This window comes from Rhinopithecus bieti, unplaced genomic scaffold (genome assembly GCF_001698545.2).
Source record: "Rhinopithecus bieti isolate Rb0 unplaced genomic scaffold, ASM169854v2 scaffold_14383, whole genome shotgun sequence".
Taxonomy (NCBI): domain Eukaryota; kingdom Metazoa; phylum Chordata; class Mammalia; order Primates; family Cercopithecidae; genus Rhinopithecus; species Rhinopithecus bieti.
In genome coordinates, this window is record NW_016807750.1 from 6,096 (window position 1) to 23,720 (window position 17,625).

Genomic DNA, 17,625 nt, shown 5'->3' on the forward strand with positions numbered 1-17,625 from the left:
CTCCAAGGTGGAGCGCATCCTTTCGCGAGGGAACGCTGACTTGGATGAGAGAGACAAGAAAAAGAGGTGACAGGAGCTGGGGCTGGGGGCGGGGGCTGGGAGGAGGCGGGGGTGTGGGAGAAGCGCCCCCTTTTTGACGGGGGGATGCGGGGTGGGGGGTGAGCCCTTCTGACCTCGGGGTCCTGGCTTTCCTGCCTCCGCAGGCTCCACAGCACCTGGCATGGGGAAACTTTGGAGGGGTTAATTAAGTCTATACAGCACTTTATCTTTAATGGACACATTTCAAAACATATTTTTTTTTGTTTTTATGAGATGGAATTTCGCTCTTTTTGCCCAGGCTGGAGTGCAGTGGCGCGATCTTGGCTCACTGCCACCTCTGCCTCCCGGGTTCAAGCAATTCTCCTGTCTGAACATCCTGAGCAGCTGGGATTGTAGGTGCACGCTACCACGACCGGCTAATTTTTGTATTTTTAGTAGAGACGGGGTTTCACCATGTTGGCCAGGCTTGTCTCCAACTCCTGACCTCAGATGATCCGCCCACCTCGGCCTCCCAGAGTGCTGGGATTACAGGCGTGAGCCACTGCTCCCGGTCAACATGATGTTATATACTCTATAGACAGGTGCATAAGGAGAGCAATAATTCCCATGACATTTCAATTTCTGGGCTAAAAATTCTTCAGATTATATCTAATATTCATTTTTATATAAATGTACACCTATGTAAATACGTTCTTTACTGAAGAACCTTAGAAGGAAACTTTGAAGTGGGAAGTCGTTCCTGTTCTTGAGTAGGAAGATTCGTTTTTCTCAAGATGTGAGCTCTTTGTGTATCAACTTCACATAAACCAAATAAAAATATCAAAGTTTTAATATTTTAAAGTTAAACTTGTCTGTGTTTTACTGTTGTGATGACATGAAAATGTTTTTTGTAATGAGGTGAGAAAGACTGGCCTTTCTATATATCAAAATGTGCTATTAATTTCCACAAATTGTTTATTAACAGCTGAAAAGACAGGTAAATGAATGAAACAGAATAGAAGATCTAGAATTGCCCAAATATATGTAAGAATTTAGAGCTTGATAATGTTGACATTTTAGATTAGTAGGAAGGGTGAATTATTCATAAATGAAATGCCTGCTGTTTGGAGAAAACTAGATTTTATGTCACAAAATGAGTTCCTGATGAAATATAGATCAAACATTTTAAGTATACAAAATAAGGAAAGTAGCAGAAGAAGACACACATGCCTATTTATACAGATACATTTTTATGTTGACAAAGACCTTCTTAAGAACTTCACAAGCAAGCATTCTGAAGGTTGATTTAGCAAAATAAAACTTAAAACACTCTGTAAATAAGAAAAAAAGACAACCTACTTGCAAAATATTTACAATACATACATATAACACACACACATGTAATACGTACACATCAGGTGAACAATGTATCTTCATATCTTTAACAATAACATAATTCTAAATTTGGGCAAAGTACTTTTTTTGTAGATCCATAAGTGACATAGGAAAATATATTTAGTGTTTCTTGCAAGAGAAGTAATTCATGTTAAAAAAGAAATAAAATACTGTTTCCTATCCACAAAGTTTGTGAAGATGAAGACAGTGGTACTTACACGGCTGCTTAAAGTTTAAGTTGCTGATGACTTTTCAGATAGAGAATTTGGTGATAAGCACCACATTTAAAAAACATATATGCCCTTCACTCATCAATTCCATTATACTGAAATATTTGTAAAAAATAGAGATACATCCAATTTGTTTTTCTCAGTACTGCTTAAAACCTCAATGTATTAAGAAGAACCCATATGGTGGATTTTAGAACTAAATTTCAGTGCATCCATAGGATGGAATAGTAGCTGTTGAAGGTGTGACTAGATACAGACTTATTTTGACATGTGAAGATGTACTTTGCTATACCAATTGAGAAAAAATTATTTTGAGTGTACGTACACATAGACTATGCTCTTGTTTTAGCTGAAAATGTGTACCAAATATGAATACATTTATTTCTGGGCATTTGTACTATAAGTAACTTTTTTTTCTTGTCTGTGATTTCTGCAATAAGCATGTATAAAAGTTATAGTAAAGGCTTATTATTAATGAAATAATCCTTGGGAAAAGAAGAATACACAAAACTTGCCTAGATAAAAATAATTTCTCACTTTCTATTATTTTATTTTTGTGGTTTGGTCTCTTCCAACCACGAAAACCATTTTTGTGGTTTTAGCCTCTTAAAAGAGGCTAACTTTTAGCCTCTTTTGGAGAAAGGGGAATCCTTTTATCTGTGCTTAAAGGTTTTATTATGAATACATTTTATTACATACATATATTTTATTATATATAGATTTACTACATATATGCAAAAAATAGATTAAAATTTTAGTTTAGTTGTGTCTTTATGAAAATAAAAAATAGCAAACATAAGTGAGTATTACTATTACAAAAGTATTGCTTTATTTTATGGGAGTTTTCTGTAAACACGTTGAACTCCCCAACTGTAATTTTCCATTGCTTTTTTAAATAAAAATAATTTTTTTTGAGACAGGCTCTCACCCAGGCTGGAGTGCAGTGGCACGATTATGGTTCACTGCAGCCTCGACCTCCTGTGCTCAAGTGATCATCTCCTCAGCCTCTGAGTAGCTGGGACTGCTGGTGTGTGCAACATACCTGGCTAATTTTGTACTTTTGTAGAGACAGGGTGTCGCCATGTTGTCCAGGCTGGTTTTAAACTCCTGGGCCCAAATAATCCTCCCACCTTGGCCTCCCAAAGAGCTGCAATTACAGACATGAGGCACCATGCACAGCCTTCATTCTTTCAATCAATTTATCCATCAAACAGAAGCTGGACACCTGTTATGTAGTACACATATTCTACTATCTTTCAGGACCCTTTCATCCTTAAAAACTTCATATTTACCTGCCTAGCTTGAACAAGCTGAGAGATTTAAAATTAGAGTATTAGAACTTAATCTCTATTTAAGCTTTTCCTTCCTCCTTTAAGCATTTCTGAAGGTAGAAAATAGCAAAATAGAATTTTTTTTTTTTTTTTTGAGACCGAGTCTCCGTTGCCCAGCTGGAGTGCAGTGGCATAATCTTGGCTGATCTTGGCTCACTGCAACCTCCGCCATCTGGGTTCAAGTGATTCTCTTGCCTCAGCCTCCTGAGTAGCTGGGATTACAGGCATACGCCACCACACCTGGCTAATTTTTGTATTTTTAGAAAAGACAGGACTTCACCATGTTGTCCAGGTTGGTTTTGAACTGCTCACCTCAGGTGATCTGCCTGCCTTGGCTTCCCAAAGTGCTGGGCTTACAGGTGTGAGCCATTGTGTCCGGCCGCAAAATATAACTTTTAACTACTCTTTTGAAAGTTTATAACAGTCTTAAATGTGAATATTAATCATTGAAAGTGCCTGATTTACATCCATTCTATGAATCTAAATAGAAAATAAGTCATATGCTTTCATTTGAATTCTGAATTTCTTTTGGCTTAAAGTGTTTTTTTTTGAAAATCAAAGTAAGAAGGAGTTTGTTTTAAACATTTGTTGTCATCTTTATTTTCAGTCCTCTTGTTCCATGGTACTTTTAAGAACTAAAATTTATTTAAATGACATTTATATGACTAGAACGGCCCCACATGTGTTGTATATACCAGTTCCACTTATTGCAAGGCGCCATGGATTCTGTGATGCCCCATCATTTTATGTCTCAATAAGAGAATTATTTAAATGTTGCCAATTTTAGTTGTAATAAATCAAGAATTGTAAGTGGAATTCCAAAGTCAGAGATGTTAAAATATGAGCAAGTGAGCAATTTAGAATGATCGAAATACAATGTTACCTCTAATCGTTAAACATACCTCAAAGAAAATATAATTGTATCATTTTACTTAACTAAAATCTTGTCTTTGTTAAGCAGTAGTATTAGTAGTAATTGTAATATCTAACAAATACGGAACTGTTATTTGTGCTAGGAACTGTCTAAATACTTTGTACAGAGTCTCATGCAAGCCTCACAATAGTGTCCTGTGAAACAGCCAGTATTTTTAACTCCATTTTATTAATGAGGAAATTGAGGCAAAAAAGGCTAAGCAGTAAGTGGTAAGTGACAGAGTTTGAAGTAGGATTCCAGTCCAAGTTGAACTGAATCCAAAGGCCAAGGTCTTTCTATTGAAATAGGCTGCTCTTTCATTAATGTAGTGAGTAATAAGAGGGAGTAAAAAGTGTGATTTCTTCACAAAAAATTAAATATTTGTTTGGAAGGCAGAGAAATCACAAGCTGCTCAATGTTTATAATTACATAGATGATTTTATGTTTTCAGATGATTTTATGTTTTCTGATAGTTTCCTAAAAATGTCGTCTCCCTCTCATAGGACTGCTCTGCATTTGGCCTGTGCCAACGGCCATCCAGAAGTGGTAGCTCTTCTGGTGGACAGAGGATGTCAACTTAATGTCTTTGACAACAAAAACAGGACAGCTCTGCTAAAGGTACATAGTAGTCAACGATTTCAGCATGAGATGGATTTGATACAAATACATAGAATAAAATAAAATAAAATTCATCTCGTTTAAACAGAACTCATTGGTGAAACTTGTGGAATGCTTATTTTGAACTCTAGAATTTACAATCTATTGCTTGGTCTAATACTGACAGGCAGTACAATGCCAGGAAGAGGAATGTGCGACTATTTTGCTAGAACTCGGTGCCGACCCAAACCCTCCAGATGTCTATGGCAATACTGCCTTACACTATGCCATCTACAATGAGGATATCCCAATGACAAAAAAACTGCTTTTACACCATGCTGATATTGAATCAGCAAACAAGGTATATAGATCAACCAACTTTAATTTCAAAATATTTGAAATGCATTTGTTTTAACATTGACTTATGTACAGGTCGGTTTTCCGTATTTCGAAGCTCAAGCAAAACCTGCATAAAAATATTTGGAAATAACTTAATTATAAAATGTTACTTTAAATATTGATACTTTTAAAGAGGCATTAGAGGGTACATCTTTTAAATGTATTTATGGTAAAATTTTGAAAACACTGAATTTGTAAAAGGTAATACTTTTAAATTTTTTCTTTCAAGTTTTTTTTTTTTTTTTTTTTTTTTCTAATTACCCTGGAAAGTAAAATTTGCTCTGGAAATAGGCTTTATCTTAAAATGCCAAGAAAACTAATACATTTTAAATAAAAGAAATCTTGATGCTGTTGATAAATTCCTACATAGAGTAATATATATGAAAATGATTTAACTCTCAGTGGCAGGGCTTAAAAGGGAAAAATGGAAAGGGAAAGGAAAATGGAAAGGAGAGCAACCAGAAATATGCAGGCCAATTTGGAAATTAGGTACTTGAGGGAAAATACCAAGAATAATTTTTTTGTTGTTGTTTGCTTTTTGTTTGTTTGTTTGTTTCCAGTTTATGTCTAGACAAGATTCTTTTCAGTTTTGGGGATAATAGTTTTCAGTTTGGGAGAGAGTTAATGAGTTGCACACTTGTTTAGAGATCAATTTTAGGAGGACCGTGAGGAAATCGGATTGGCTTTGAATAGGTGGTGATGAAGTGGGAAACCCTCAAGTAATTAACTGACTTATCCTGTGCTGGCAGAAACAGCCACTTAGATAAATGTCTAAACTCTGCTCTCGAATCTAGACTGTCTTTACGGGGAAGGTGGAAGATAAGGAGCTTATAAATAGCAAAGTCAAGTTGGATTTTGAGTTTACTAGTCCCTATTCTATTCCTACTCAAACAAATTATGTGCAGTTTTCAGTTAATGTAAAAGAGAGAGTAAAAACTCTCAGTAAATGTGAAACAGAGAGTAAAACTTCTCTTTTACTCTTTCCTCTTTTTGGCCAAATCCTCAAAGATGAAGGTAATTGGTCATGTGGTGAGAGATGATGGAAGTAATTGTCAGTGGCACTAGTTCTCAGCTAGAACTGTGCATCACCGTAACCTAGGGAAATATAAAAAATTCTACAAAGCTAACCTCTCCTCTGATGATTTTGATATAGTAAATCTAATAAAACCTAGACATATATGTTTAAAAATATTTCCTTGGAGCCAGGCATGGTGAAACATGGCTACAGTTCCAGCTACTCAGGAGGCTGAGGTGGGGCTATTGCTTGAGCCCAGGAGTTTGAGTCTAGCCTGGACAACATAGTAAGACCCCATCTCTGACTAAATAACAGCAAATTCCTCAAAATTCTGATACATGCCTGGTTAAGAATCACTGAAGAGATAAATATAATATGTAAATTGCCATCTCCAAAAACTCTTCTAGAGTTAAGAAATCTCTAGAAGAGTTGGAGTTTGATAGGTACTACTTCCTTTAAATCTCTCCTTTTCAATAATATTAGCCCATTTTTCTTTACTTTGTGGTTGGGAAGCTAAAAGAACTATTATTGGCAATATCTATCAGCTTACAGAATAACACCTTTTCCTTCCCACCATTAATTCTTTACTGCCATTCAGAGGGTCTTTATACATTTGCTATGGGTAGTCTTTCTTTTTTAAAATGGTTTTGAGACAGGATCTTGCTCTGTCACCTAGGCTGGAGTGCAGTGGCACAATCACAGCTCAGTGCAGCTTCAACCTCCTGGAACTCAAGTGATCCTCCTACCTCAGCCTCCTGAGAAGCTGAGACTACAGACATGCACCATCATGCCCAGCCAATTTTTAAACTTTTTGTAGATACAGCGTTTCACTATATTGTCCAGGCTGGTCTCAACCTCTGGGCTGCTTCAAGCAGTCCTTCTGCCTCAGCTTCCAAAAGTACTGGGATTACAGGCATGAGCTAGTGCACTCAGCCTGGGCAGTATTTCACTAAATGGAGGGTGACCCCTTCAGGACTTCACATCTCTTTGTTACTATTCAGGTGATTAGTCCAATAAATCTTTATTACAAGTGGAGTTTCCTCAATTAGAATTGTAGCAAGTTCTAAGCCTTTTGTTGTTGTTGAAGCTGCATTATGGGCTACATCAGTATGTCTGTTTGTAGAATTTTGGCATAATCAGGATGATAGTTTTAAACTCTGAAAACCATGAAATTACTAAGAGTACAGATATAAATTCTTTTTTTTTTTGAGATGGAGTTTCACTCTTGTCACCCAGGCTGGAGTGCAGTGGCACGATCTTGGCTCACTGCAACCCCTGCCTCCCGGGTTCAACAGATTCTCCTGCCTCAGCCTCCTGAATAGCTGGGATTACAGGTGCCTGCCACCATGCCCGGCTAATTTTTTGTATTTTCAGTAGAGACAGGGTTTCACCATATTGGATAGGCTGGTCTTGAATTCCTGCCCTCAGGTGATCCGCCCACCTCGGCCTCCCAAAGTGGTGGGATTACAGGCGTCGGCCATGACGCTCGGCCATAAATTCTTTTAATCATTTAGTTTCAGCATTCCTATGAACTAAATATCTATTTGGCTAACAATCTCAGAAAACTACTTACTAATAGATTTTAAATGAATAAATGCTAGAAAAATTAATGAAGTGGGTGGTATGAGTCTTAGTAGCAAATTTTATTACATGTTGGGGACTGTTTTTTTGGTAAAACATCCAAAACTAAAGAAAGAAAATATTTTACATGCAAACACTTGCTTTCTGCACAACCATTTGGCAACACATCCATGGCAAGTTTAAAAATGCAGGCACTACAGTCCAATTGTGGTCCGTAGGTATGTTTCACTTGCCTTCGTAAATTATGTCAACATGTAAAATTGCGGAGACTCGTATACAAATCTGGATTTTAGGTTTCTCTTAAGAATCAAATCTGGTGTCCCTTGAGCCCACATCACTGTTCGGTCTGATGTGCAGAGGTTACCCCTTTCTATGAGGTCTGTGTTCTCTAGTTTGCTGTGGTGTCCACCTAGGTACCTCACTTAGGTCACCCCCTTTGCCCTTGTAAGCATTTGACAACTCTCGTCTTACAGTATATTTTGATAAAGATGTCAAGGCTTTCAAGACAGTTTCTATTTGTTTATAGTATATAACCTATATTTTATATGAATCCCTTAGCACCAGAGTTGAATTTTAAAATTTAGAAGTTTTAAAAAAAACCTGCTAAATTCTATATTCTTTTTATTTATGGTAAATATTCTTTGTATTTAACTCTTATTTTTTATATTTGCCATAACCACCTTTGCATTAGCATGCCTTTAAGCCTTTCTAGGTTATTCCTGGCTGTAACTGGATGTGTACCCATCTGGTAAAGTAAACATTCTTTGCAATGCAGCTTAAGAAACACTTGTCTAGACGCAATAATTTAGATCATTAATAAAAACACTTGAAGCTTTTACTAATATGTCTTAAGATTTGGGAATATAGAGATAAAAGATAAAGCCACTGCCCTCAAGAAGCTCTTGGTTTACATGGAAAACAATAAAATCATTACCATATACTATGCTAAGTGCTGTGACAGAAGCAAAGACTATTGGAACTGGTGTTGAAGTGAGTTTTGGAGATGACCAGAGTTCATGTGGTGAGGCGGAGGAGGAGGGGTTTTTCCAAGGGAAGGAACAGCACACAGGAAAGCAAAGAATAATAAAAAGGAAGGGACTTACTTACTTACATAAATATAAGGTTTTCAGTTCAGTTGAGAAATATGTAATGTTGTGAATTGTCAGTTGCTCTTGCTGTTTTACAGGATGAACTCACACCATTTTTGCTAGCTGTGCATGAACAAAAAGAGCAAATGGTAGATTTTTTAAGAAAGCAAAAAGAAAATTTAACTGCAGCTAAGTTTGAAAGGTACAGTAATTAGTTCTTTTTTAAAAACCTGACTGATACTCTACAATGATAACAGTCTCTCTAGTTAGAAATATTAGATTAAGAAGAAGATTAACTTGTAATTATTGTGATATAGTAAAAGATATCAACACAAATCATCTGTTAAATAGAAAAACAATTATTTGGGCTGGGCAACATAGAGAACAGTATGTAGTAGAATTCATCTTCTCTTATTATATTGACTGGGGTTTGTTATTTGTAATGTGATGTTTTTGGTCATGTGACCTGACCAAAGTGTTTTTATATTGGTTTTATTAGTTGTATGAAGTGTGGATTTTAACTTTAATATACTTTAAGATTTAATAAATATTGAACTTCTTAACCCTTTTATAGTAGTTTTTAACCTCTGCTTCTTATAAGCTCTTCCTTTAAACATGCTGTGTTAGACATAAATAGGAATTGAAAATCATTTGTTCTTCTAGATGACTCTTTAAGTTGCTTTCTTTGAAAAATAGTAATGTTAAGCTACCCCTACGTGGCTGTTAATTGCTATTACCAGATACTGTGGGTTCATTAGCTTTTTCTATTTTATTTCTAGTGTATTTTGATGTTTTTATTTTATTTATTTATTTAGGCAGAGTCTGACTGTGCCGCCCAGGCTGGAGTGCAGTGGTGCGATCTCAGCTCACTGCAACCTCCACCTCCAGGGTTCAAGGGATTCTCCTGCTTTAGCCTCCTGAGTAGCTGGGACTACAGGCGTGTGCCACCATGCCCAGCTAATTTTTTGTATTTTTAGTAGAGATGGGGTTTTACCATGTTAGCAAGGATGGTCTTGAACTCGTGACCTCAGGTGATCCACCCGCCTCAGGCTCCCAAAGTGCTGGCATTACAGGCGTGAGCCACTGCACCCGACCCTGATGTTTTTATTTCTAATTGCTATGGGTGGAGGAAGAAAATACAGCTTTAAATGAGTAGCTTTTTTTTTTCTAATGAAGACAAGCCATAGGTGGGTGAAAAAGAGAAAAGAGCTAGGCTTTAGATTCACCCAAGACTGGGTTTAAGTCCTAGCTTTCTCACTTGCTAGGTGTGTGACCTGGGAACATTACTTATCACCAAATATGTTTTTCTATATGAAAAGGAGGATAATAATATATCCTTCAAGGGTGGTTGTGTGGAAGAAAGATTTTATATGTATATGTATATATAGCATTTAATTCAGTGCCTAGCACATGTATATGGGCATCATTAACTGAAACTACTATGATTATTATTATTACTACCATTAGTATTAGTATTGTTGTTTCCTGCCTGCAGATGGCTCTTACTTATCTGACCCCTAGCTGATTTTGAATTACAATATATCTGTCTTTAAATCTTTGCCTACATTAGATAAGTGATCTCAGCAAAGTTTCTTGCTCATCAAAGGACTTTAAGTTGGCAACTTCTATGATGTAATACCCTAATGGGACAAGAGACTTTTTTTTTTTTTTTAAAGCATTGGTGGTAATTTATGAAGAGGAACACTTGAGCACCCAAGATGCTTATGTTTGTTAGTACACGTAAATGTTTAATTCTACATGGACAGGCAAAATATTAAATTGGTAAAGGATACCAAAGTAGCTTTTTAAATAACTTTCTTAAAGTTCCTAAGAAAGAATTTATCTCTCTGGTGTTTTAAAACAGCCCTCGTTCTTGTTGTACATTGTGAATCAGCAAGTATAGTCAGTATTCTTCAGCAAAATGCTGATGTGTTTTCCCAAGATATGTCTAGATGGGCTGCAGAAGATTATGCCATTTTTCGTCCTTTTAGTAGGCAAGTTTTTACATTAGAAAGCTAGTTTACACTAAATTGAGGTTTAAAATAATTATAGCTCTTGCATCCTATACACCAGGTGAGATTTTATATTTTAATTCAGGTCGTTTTGGAGTGACAGTGAGTTAGTCCACTTTATCAACCAGAAATCAGGCAAAAAGCTAGACTGGTTAGAAGTATCAACGGGTGCAGAATTCTTTATCTGAGGACTTTTGAGATCTTTAACTTAGAGATCCCAACATTGTCCCTTTTACTCCAAGTATAGCCACATGCACAGGATAAAAATAGTGCCACATCTCTCGTTTCTCTAATTAATTATTTGGGTGTTGAAATGTTCAGTTTAGCAGAAAATCTCATACTGTCTTTTGAGGGCTATCTCCGATTCCCTCCTCCTTTAATTTTTCAAGAACCTAAGGGGTTTCTAAGTCCAAGAAGGATAAAATGACACTCTTTTACCAGTCAGAAGGAAGGGATGAAAAGGACATTCTAATCATTCTGCTGTTTCCATTGATTCTTTTCCTGCATTGTTGCCATTAAAAGGGGTTCTGCCGTCTGTTAATGCTTGACTTTTCCCACCAGGATTCGCTTACTAATTCAGAGCCCTCAGTTTTCATAGTGATTCATACATAGACTTCATAGCTATAACTTTTTTAGTTCACATACATATATGCTCAGCCATTGTTCCCAAAGCACCAGCATCCTGCTCTGACAGCTGGGCATCCTAGCTTTAGCCACACACATAGTGAGAAAATTGACCAACCTTCCCCCACACTCAAAACCTTATGTGGAGCCCACATCTTAGCCTAGACTTAGCTGAGGCCTTCATGGTAAGTTATTCTTTGAGGCCCTTGTTTGTCTTTTCTCTATTAAATGTTAGTTGAGATTGTTCTAAACTGTCAAAGAAGTTAAATAATGTTGCAGAAAGAGAACAGTGTTTTCTTACTCCATTGTTACCAGATCTGTACTCTGAGGTTCCTTTATATGCTGGTTAGTGTATTTTCTTAGGGAGTGGAAGGTTCTATATTATCCTTCCCCAGAGCAATGGTGCCAATTTTTCTGTTTTCTTTTTTTTTTTTTTTTTTGTCAATTTGTGGTTTTATCTTCAAGTGATCTGATTTCCATAATAATGAAAATCTCCCAAGTTACTTGCATTTCTTTCTTTCTTTCTTTTATTGATTGATTTATTTTTTTGTGAGATGGAGTCTTACTCTGTTGCCCAGGCTGGAGTACAATGGTGTGATCTTGGCTCACTGCAACTTCTGCCTCCCGGGTTCAAGCAATTCTCTCACCTCAGTCTCCCAAGTAGCTGGGATTACAGGCGTGTGCCACCACACCTGGGTAATTTTTGTATTTTTAGTAGAGACGAGGTTTCACCATGTTTGCCAGGCTGGTCTCGAACTCCTGACCTCAAGTGATCCACCTGCCTCAGCCTTCCAAAGTGCTGGGATTACAGGCATGAGCCACTGTGCTGGGCCTAATTACTTGCAATTCTACCTCAAGTTTTAAAAATATTTTCATATTCTACCTCACAGGAAGCCATTCAATAGAATTATCTGAATCTCAAGTATGTTTATTGGGTTTATCAGAGCTAAGTCTCATCCATGACTCATGAGTATTCACGTGTAAAGCAGGGTTTTGTGCTTGCTTCAGCAGCGCACATAGTAACACTGGAATAATACAGAGAAAGTTAGCATTGCTCCTGCATAAGGCTGACACACAAATTCATGAAGTGGTTCATATTTTGTGCAGTCCCTGGAAGGTCATTTCACAATTTTCTGACTAGCTCCAAGGAGACAGCATGAGTCAAAGCAAAATGGTTGGCACTTAATATTGAAATTGTGATTTTCACTACAAAAATATTCACGTACAGTGATCTATGGAATGAGAATGGAGCTGAGTAAAACACGGGATATTGTGTGCAAATATATTGTTAGTATGTATCTCAGAAATGAGAAAATGTCAACTTGCATCTCCTTCATGGAACTTACAAAAGGAATTTTATCTTTTATGTCAGTTGGAGGTGAACATGGAGATTAAGCATCATTCTAACAAAGACCTACTGGTTCAGAGTTTGAGTCTGTGAAGAAGGAATAGTAGTCGAAGGCAGGTCTTGATATTTATTAGTTTTTGCCTTTGGTATGATTGATGAGTTCAGTAACAGTAGGCAATTATGTTATCTAATTTAGTGAGATAATAGGTTTATAAATAAATGTAGTTACAAACCATGAAATATATGAGATGCCCTAAATTCTAAGCCACAAAGAGTAGAACACCTAATAAACAAAATTAGGACTCAATAACATTTCCCAAATACCACAACATTTCAATATTAGAACCTACAAAAAATACACATTGGATTTTTTTTTGCAGTTCTAAGATAGTTTCACCAATAATAAAGTTCAAGAACAAATTATTTCATTGCTTCACTATTTTCTGAGCATTCAAAATATGTTATCTCACTAAATTTTTATAACAACCTAGTAAAATAAGACAGCAAAATTCTCACTTTTTAGAAGAACACATTGAACCTAACAAAAGCAACTTATCCAAGAACTAGTAGCTTTTGGTTATGGAGCTAGGGCTTATTCTGAGTTAAGACACTTTCCATTATGTCAGGCTAATGCAAGTTAATTTACTGAACTATACTGCCTTCAGTTCATGAGTACTTCATGTTATTTTTTTTCTTCTTTAATTAGAAGCTTAAAGAGAAGCTTGTAGAGCTTACAAATTAGAAGTGTATGGGATAATTAAAATTCTAAAATTAACACTGGTATCATTTGAAATACTCTAAGAATTTAATATTTTGGTAATTATTTTATATCAGTTTTAAATAGTAATTTTACTTATTACTTTTTTAGACATAGCATTCACCAACTAATGTCTGAATACAAAGAAAACGAGACACCTAGAAATCCTCAAAATAGCAATCCAGGTAAGACTTCTGGTAGTAAATTACTCTTGGTGGTCTTACCATAGATTAACAAATAAGAGTTAGGAAGTTTTAATCACCAAAGAGTAGTTTAAAAGCTTACTATGTAAATTGCATGTATACATATACCCACACATACATATACACACACACATATACACATATATGTGTGTGTTTTAAATTTCTTCTTAGTAGGTTAGATTTCAGAATTATTTAAAAAGTTATGTGTAGATAATTCATAATCTCAAACAGTATTATCTGAAATGAATCATTTCTTTAATCGTAGTCCCTAAAACTTATATGATATTTTTTGTATAAATAACAAAAGGATTTTAAGTTAGTATGTGGTATGTTTTATAGTCTCATTATAGCAAACTGGCTTGTGTTATGAAATTGGAGCTTCTATTTAATTTTTAAAATAAATGGTTTTCATTGCTGGGCATGGTGTGGCTCATGCCTGTAATCCTAGCACTTTGGGAGGCCGAGGCGGGGTGATCTCCTGAGGTCGAGAGTTCGAGACCAGCCTGACCAACATGGAGAAACCCTGTCTCTGCTAACAATACAAAGTTAGCCATGCATGGTGGTGCATGTCTGTATTCCCAGCTACTCGGGAGGCTAAGGCAGGAGAATCGCTTGAGCCTGGGAGGCGGAGGTTACCGTGAGCCGAGATCACGCCATTGCACTCCAGCCTGGGCAGCAAGAGCAAAACTCCATCTCAAAAAAAAAAAAAGAAGGCTTTTATTTAGTAAATAAATGTCAATTACAGTTGACCTTTGAACAACATAGGATTTAGCGGTACTGACCCTGTGTGCAGCTGAAAACCTGTGTGTAACTTTTGATTCCCTCCAAAATTAGCTGCTACTAATAGATGATTATTGACCAGGAGCCTTATTCATAACATAAACAGTCAGCGAAGACATTTGGTATGTTACGTGTGTTACTATACTCTATTCTTACAAGAAAGCAAGCTAGAGAAAAATGGTTATTAAGAAAATCATAAGGGATAAAAATATATGTACTATTTATTATGTGGAAGTGGAAGTGGGTCATGCTCATGGTCTCCAACTTGAGTAGGCTGAGGAGAAGGAGAAAGGAGATTGGTCTTGCTGTCTCAGGTGGCAGAGGTAGAAGAAAATCTGCATATAATTAGACTGCTGCAAGTTAAACTCCTGTTGTTCAAAGGTCAACTGTATTACATAGTGATTTATGTCGCTAAAAAAAGTAACTTTTTAAAACTGGGACCTCAACAATACCTTTCTGGTACCATAAACAAAAGTGAATAAGAACTATAAAACTTATCCAGTGTGCACTAATACTAATAGAAAATCATTTTTTAAAGATACCAAGTGTAGAGGTCAGAAAAGCAATTTCTTGTTGAAAAGCACAGGTCATGTTTCATATTCTTATACCAACAAGGTCTCACTTATTGACTTCATTCTTCCTAATTTGAAATTGAATGAGATACATTTACTTCATTAGAACAAGATCAGTTCTTCTCTCCACTAGTTAATTGTCATAACAGTAATTTTGTTAGAACAAAATACTCTTTTACCAGTAGCCAAAAGGTTATTGTAATGAATACCCTAATAGTCCAACTCTAGGCTCAACAAATTATAATAAAAGTATAAAAGTGCTTTGCAATAACAAAAATGCTACTATGCTACCTAAATGTGACACCAAATACATTATACAGTCTGAACTGTGTGAGGACACTTTTAATTTAGTACATATCAATTGAAGAACTTTTACAAGTTAGATTTTGCAAGCTACAGGTGACAAACACATAGTCTTGGTCTTTAAGGTGCTCATAATAGACTGCAGCTGTCCTTATTTCATATCTGTGTGTTTTCTCAAGATTTTTTTTTTTTTTTTTTGAGACGGAGTCTTGCACTGTCACCCAGGCTGGAGTACAGTGGCACCATCTTGGCTCACTGCAACCTCTGCCTTTTGGATTCAAGCAGTTCTCCCTGCCTCAGCCTCCCGAGGAGCTGGGATTATAGGCGCCCACCACCATGCCCAGCTAATTTTTTTGTATTTCTAGTAGAGATGGGGTTTCACCATGTTGACCAGATGTCTCGAACTCCTGACCTCAGGTGATTCACCTACCTCGGCCTCCCAAAGTGTTGGGATTACAGGTGTGAGCCACCACACCTGGCCAATAATTTTCAAGTAAAATATTTTTATTCATTTATACACTTGTCCATTTAATGAATAAACTATCAAGAGTGTTTTGGGGAGTAAGCTTCTTTTTTTTTCATGTTACAGAATACAAACATTTAAAAATACAGTCAGGGGCTGGGTGTGGTGGCTGAGGCCTGTAATCCCAGCACTTTGGGAGGCCGAGGTGGGCGGATCACCTGAGGTCAGGAGTTGGAGACCAGCCTGGTCAACATGGTGAAACCCTGTCTCTACTAAAATACAAAATTAGCCAGGTGTGGTGGTGCACGCCTGTAATCACAGCTACTTGGGAGGCTGAGGCAGGAGAATTGCGTGAATCCAGGAGACGGAGGTTGCAGTGAGCCGAGATCACACCACTGTATTCCAGCCTGGGCAACAGAGAGAGACTCTGCCTCAAAAAAAAAAAAANAGCTTCTTTTTTTTTCATGTTACAGAATACAAACATTTAAAAATACAGTCAGGGGCTGGGTGTGGTGGCTGAGGCCTGTAATCCCAGCACTTTGGGAGGCCGAGGTGGGCGGATCACCTGAGGTCAGGAGTTGGAGACCAGCCTGGTCAACATGGTGAAACCCTGTCTCTACTAAAAATACAAAAATTAGCCAGGTGTGGTGGTGCACGCCTGTAATCACAGCTACTTGGGAGGCTGAGGCAGGAGAATTGCGTGAATCCAGGAGACGGAGGTTGCAGTGAGCCGAGATCACACCACTGTATTCCAGCCTGGGCAACAGAGAGAGACTCTGCCTCAAAAAAAAAAAAAAAAAAAAAATACAGTCAGGGCTGGGCATGGTCACACATACCTATAATCCCAACACTTTGGGAGGCTGAGGCAAAATGATTGCTTGAGCCTAGGAATTTGAGACCAGTTTGAGTAACACAGTGAGACCTCAACTCTACTAAAATAAAATCAAGAAATGAAAATTTAGCTGGGCATTGTGGCATGCATCTGTAGTCCCAGCTACTTGGGAGGCTGCACTCCAGCCTGGGTAATGGAGCAAGACCATCTCAAAAAACAAAACAAAAACAAAAGTCAGGAGCTTGTTATGATCATTTTCATTTATATTATTTGCTACTTCATTCAGTGCCTACTACTATGTGCTAGATGCTGTCTGGAAGTGTGTAATGATCATTTATTATGTTAAATATGTGTTAGACATTTGAAGTATGTGGTGAGGAATGAAAGCTGTCAAAAAGTGGGTAGGATTTCAGGTAAGCATGCAGAAGGGGTAGAACTTTTCTAGGTAAAGAGGCAGAAGAATGATGTGGGCAGAAGGAACATCTAACAAGTTTGTATGTTTGACAGAAGGAACATCTAGCAAGATGGCATGCTTGGAAGAAGGAGCAGCAGGTGCAAAAGGTAAGATGCTTGAGTGAACTTTGCAGGGTTTATGAGCAGTTCTTTTTTGCTGTTGCAAAATCTGAGATGGGAGTAGTTGGGAATGAGGGAAAAACCTAGGTAAGGCAAGCTCATGATGGACTTTTTAATACTTTAAACTGAGTAGATCTTATCCTGCAGGCTATGGGAAATTTACCAGGTGGAGTGCTTTGGGCTGCAAATACTAAAGGACCTAACTAACATTAACTAAAACAACAGGAAGCAGGGTTGCTTTGGTGGGAGGTTCAGTGATAACACTGGGTCCCACTTGGTGTCCCTGTTTCAACTGTGCTGTCGGTAGTGTTTTGTACATGTCTCCTTTCATGGCTGGCTAATTAGCAAGAGCTCCAAACATCATGTTCTCATAACACAATTTCTGAAGGCTGGAAGGGCTGCTTTTCTTCTCATGTTTCTTTGAAATAGGGAGAAAACTCAGAAGCGTGCAGTGGGCTTCCTTTCACATTTTATTGGCTTTGTTACACCACATGCTCATTCCTAAACCAGGCACTGGGAAAACAAATGTAATGACCATGATTAAATTAGAATAGTCATTTCTCTTGTTGGGGATGGGGAGGGGTATTAGGA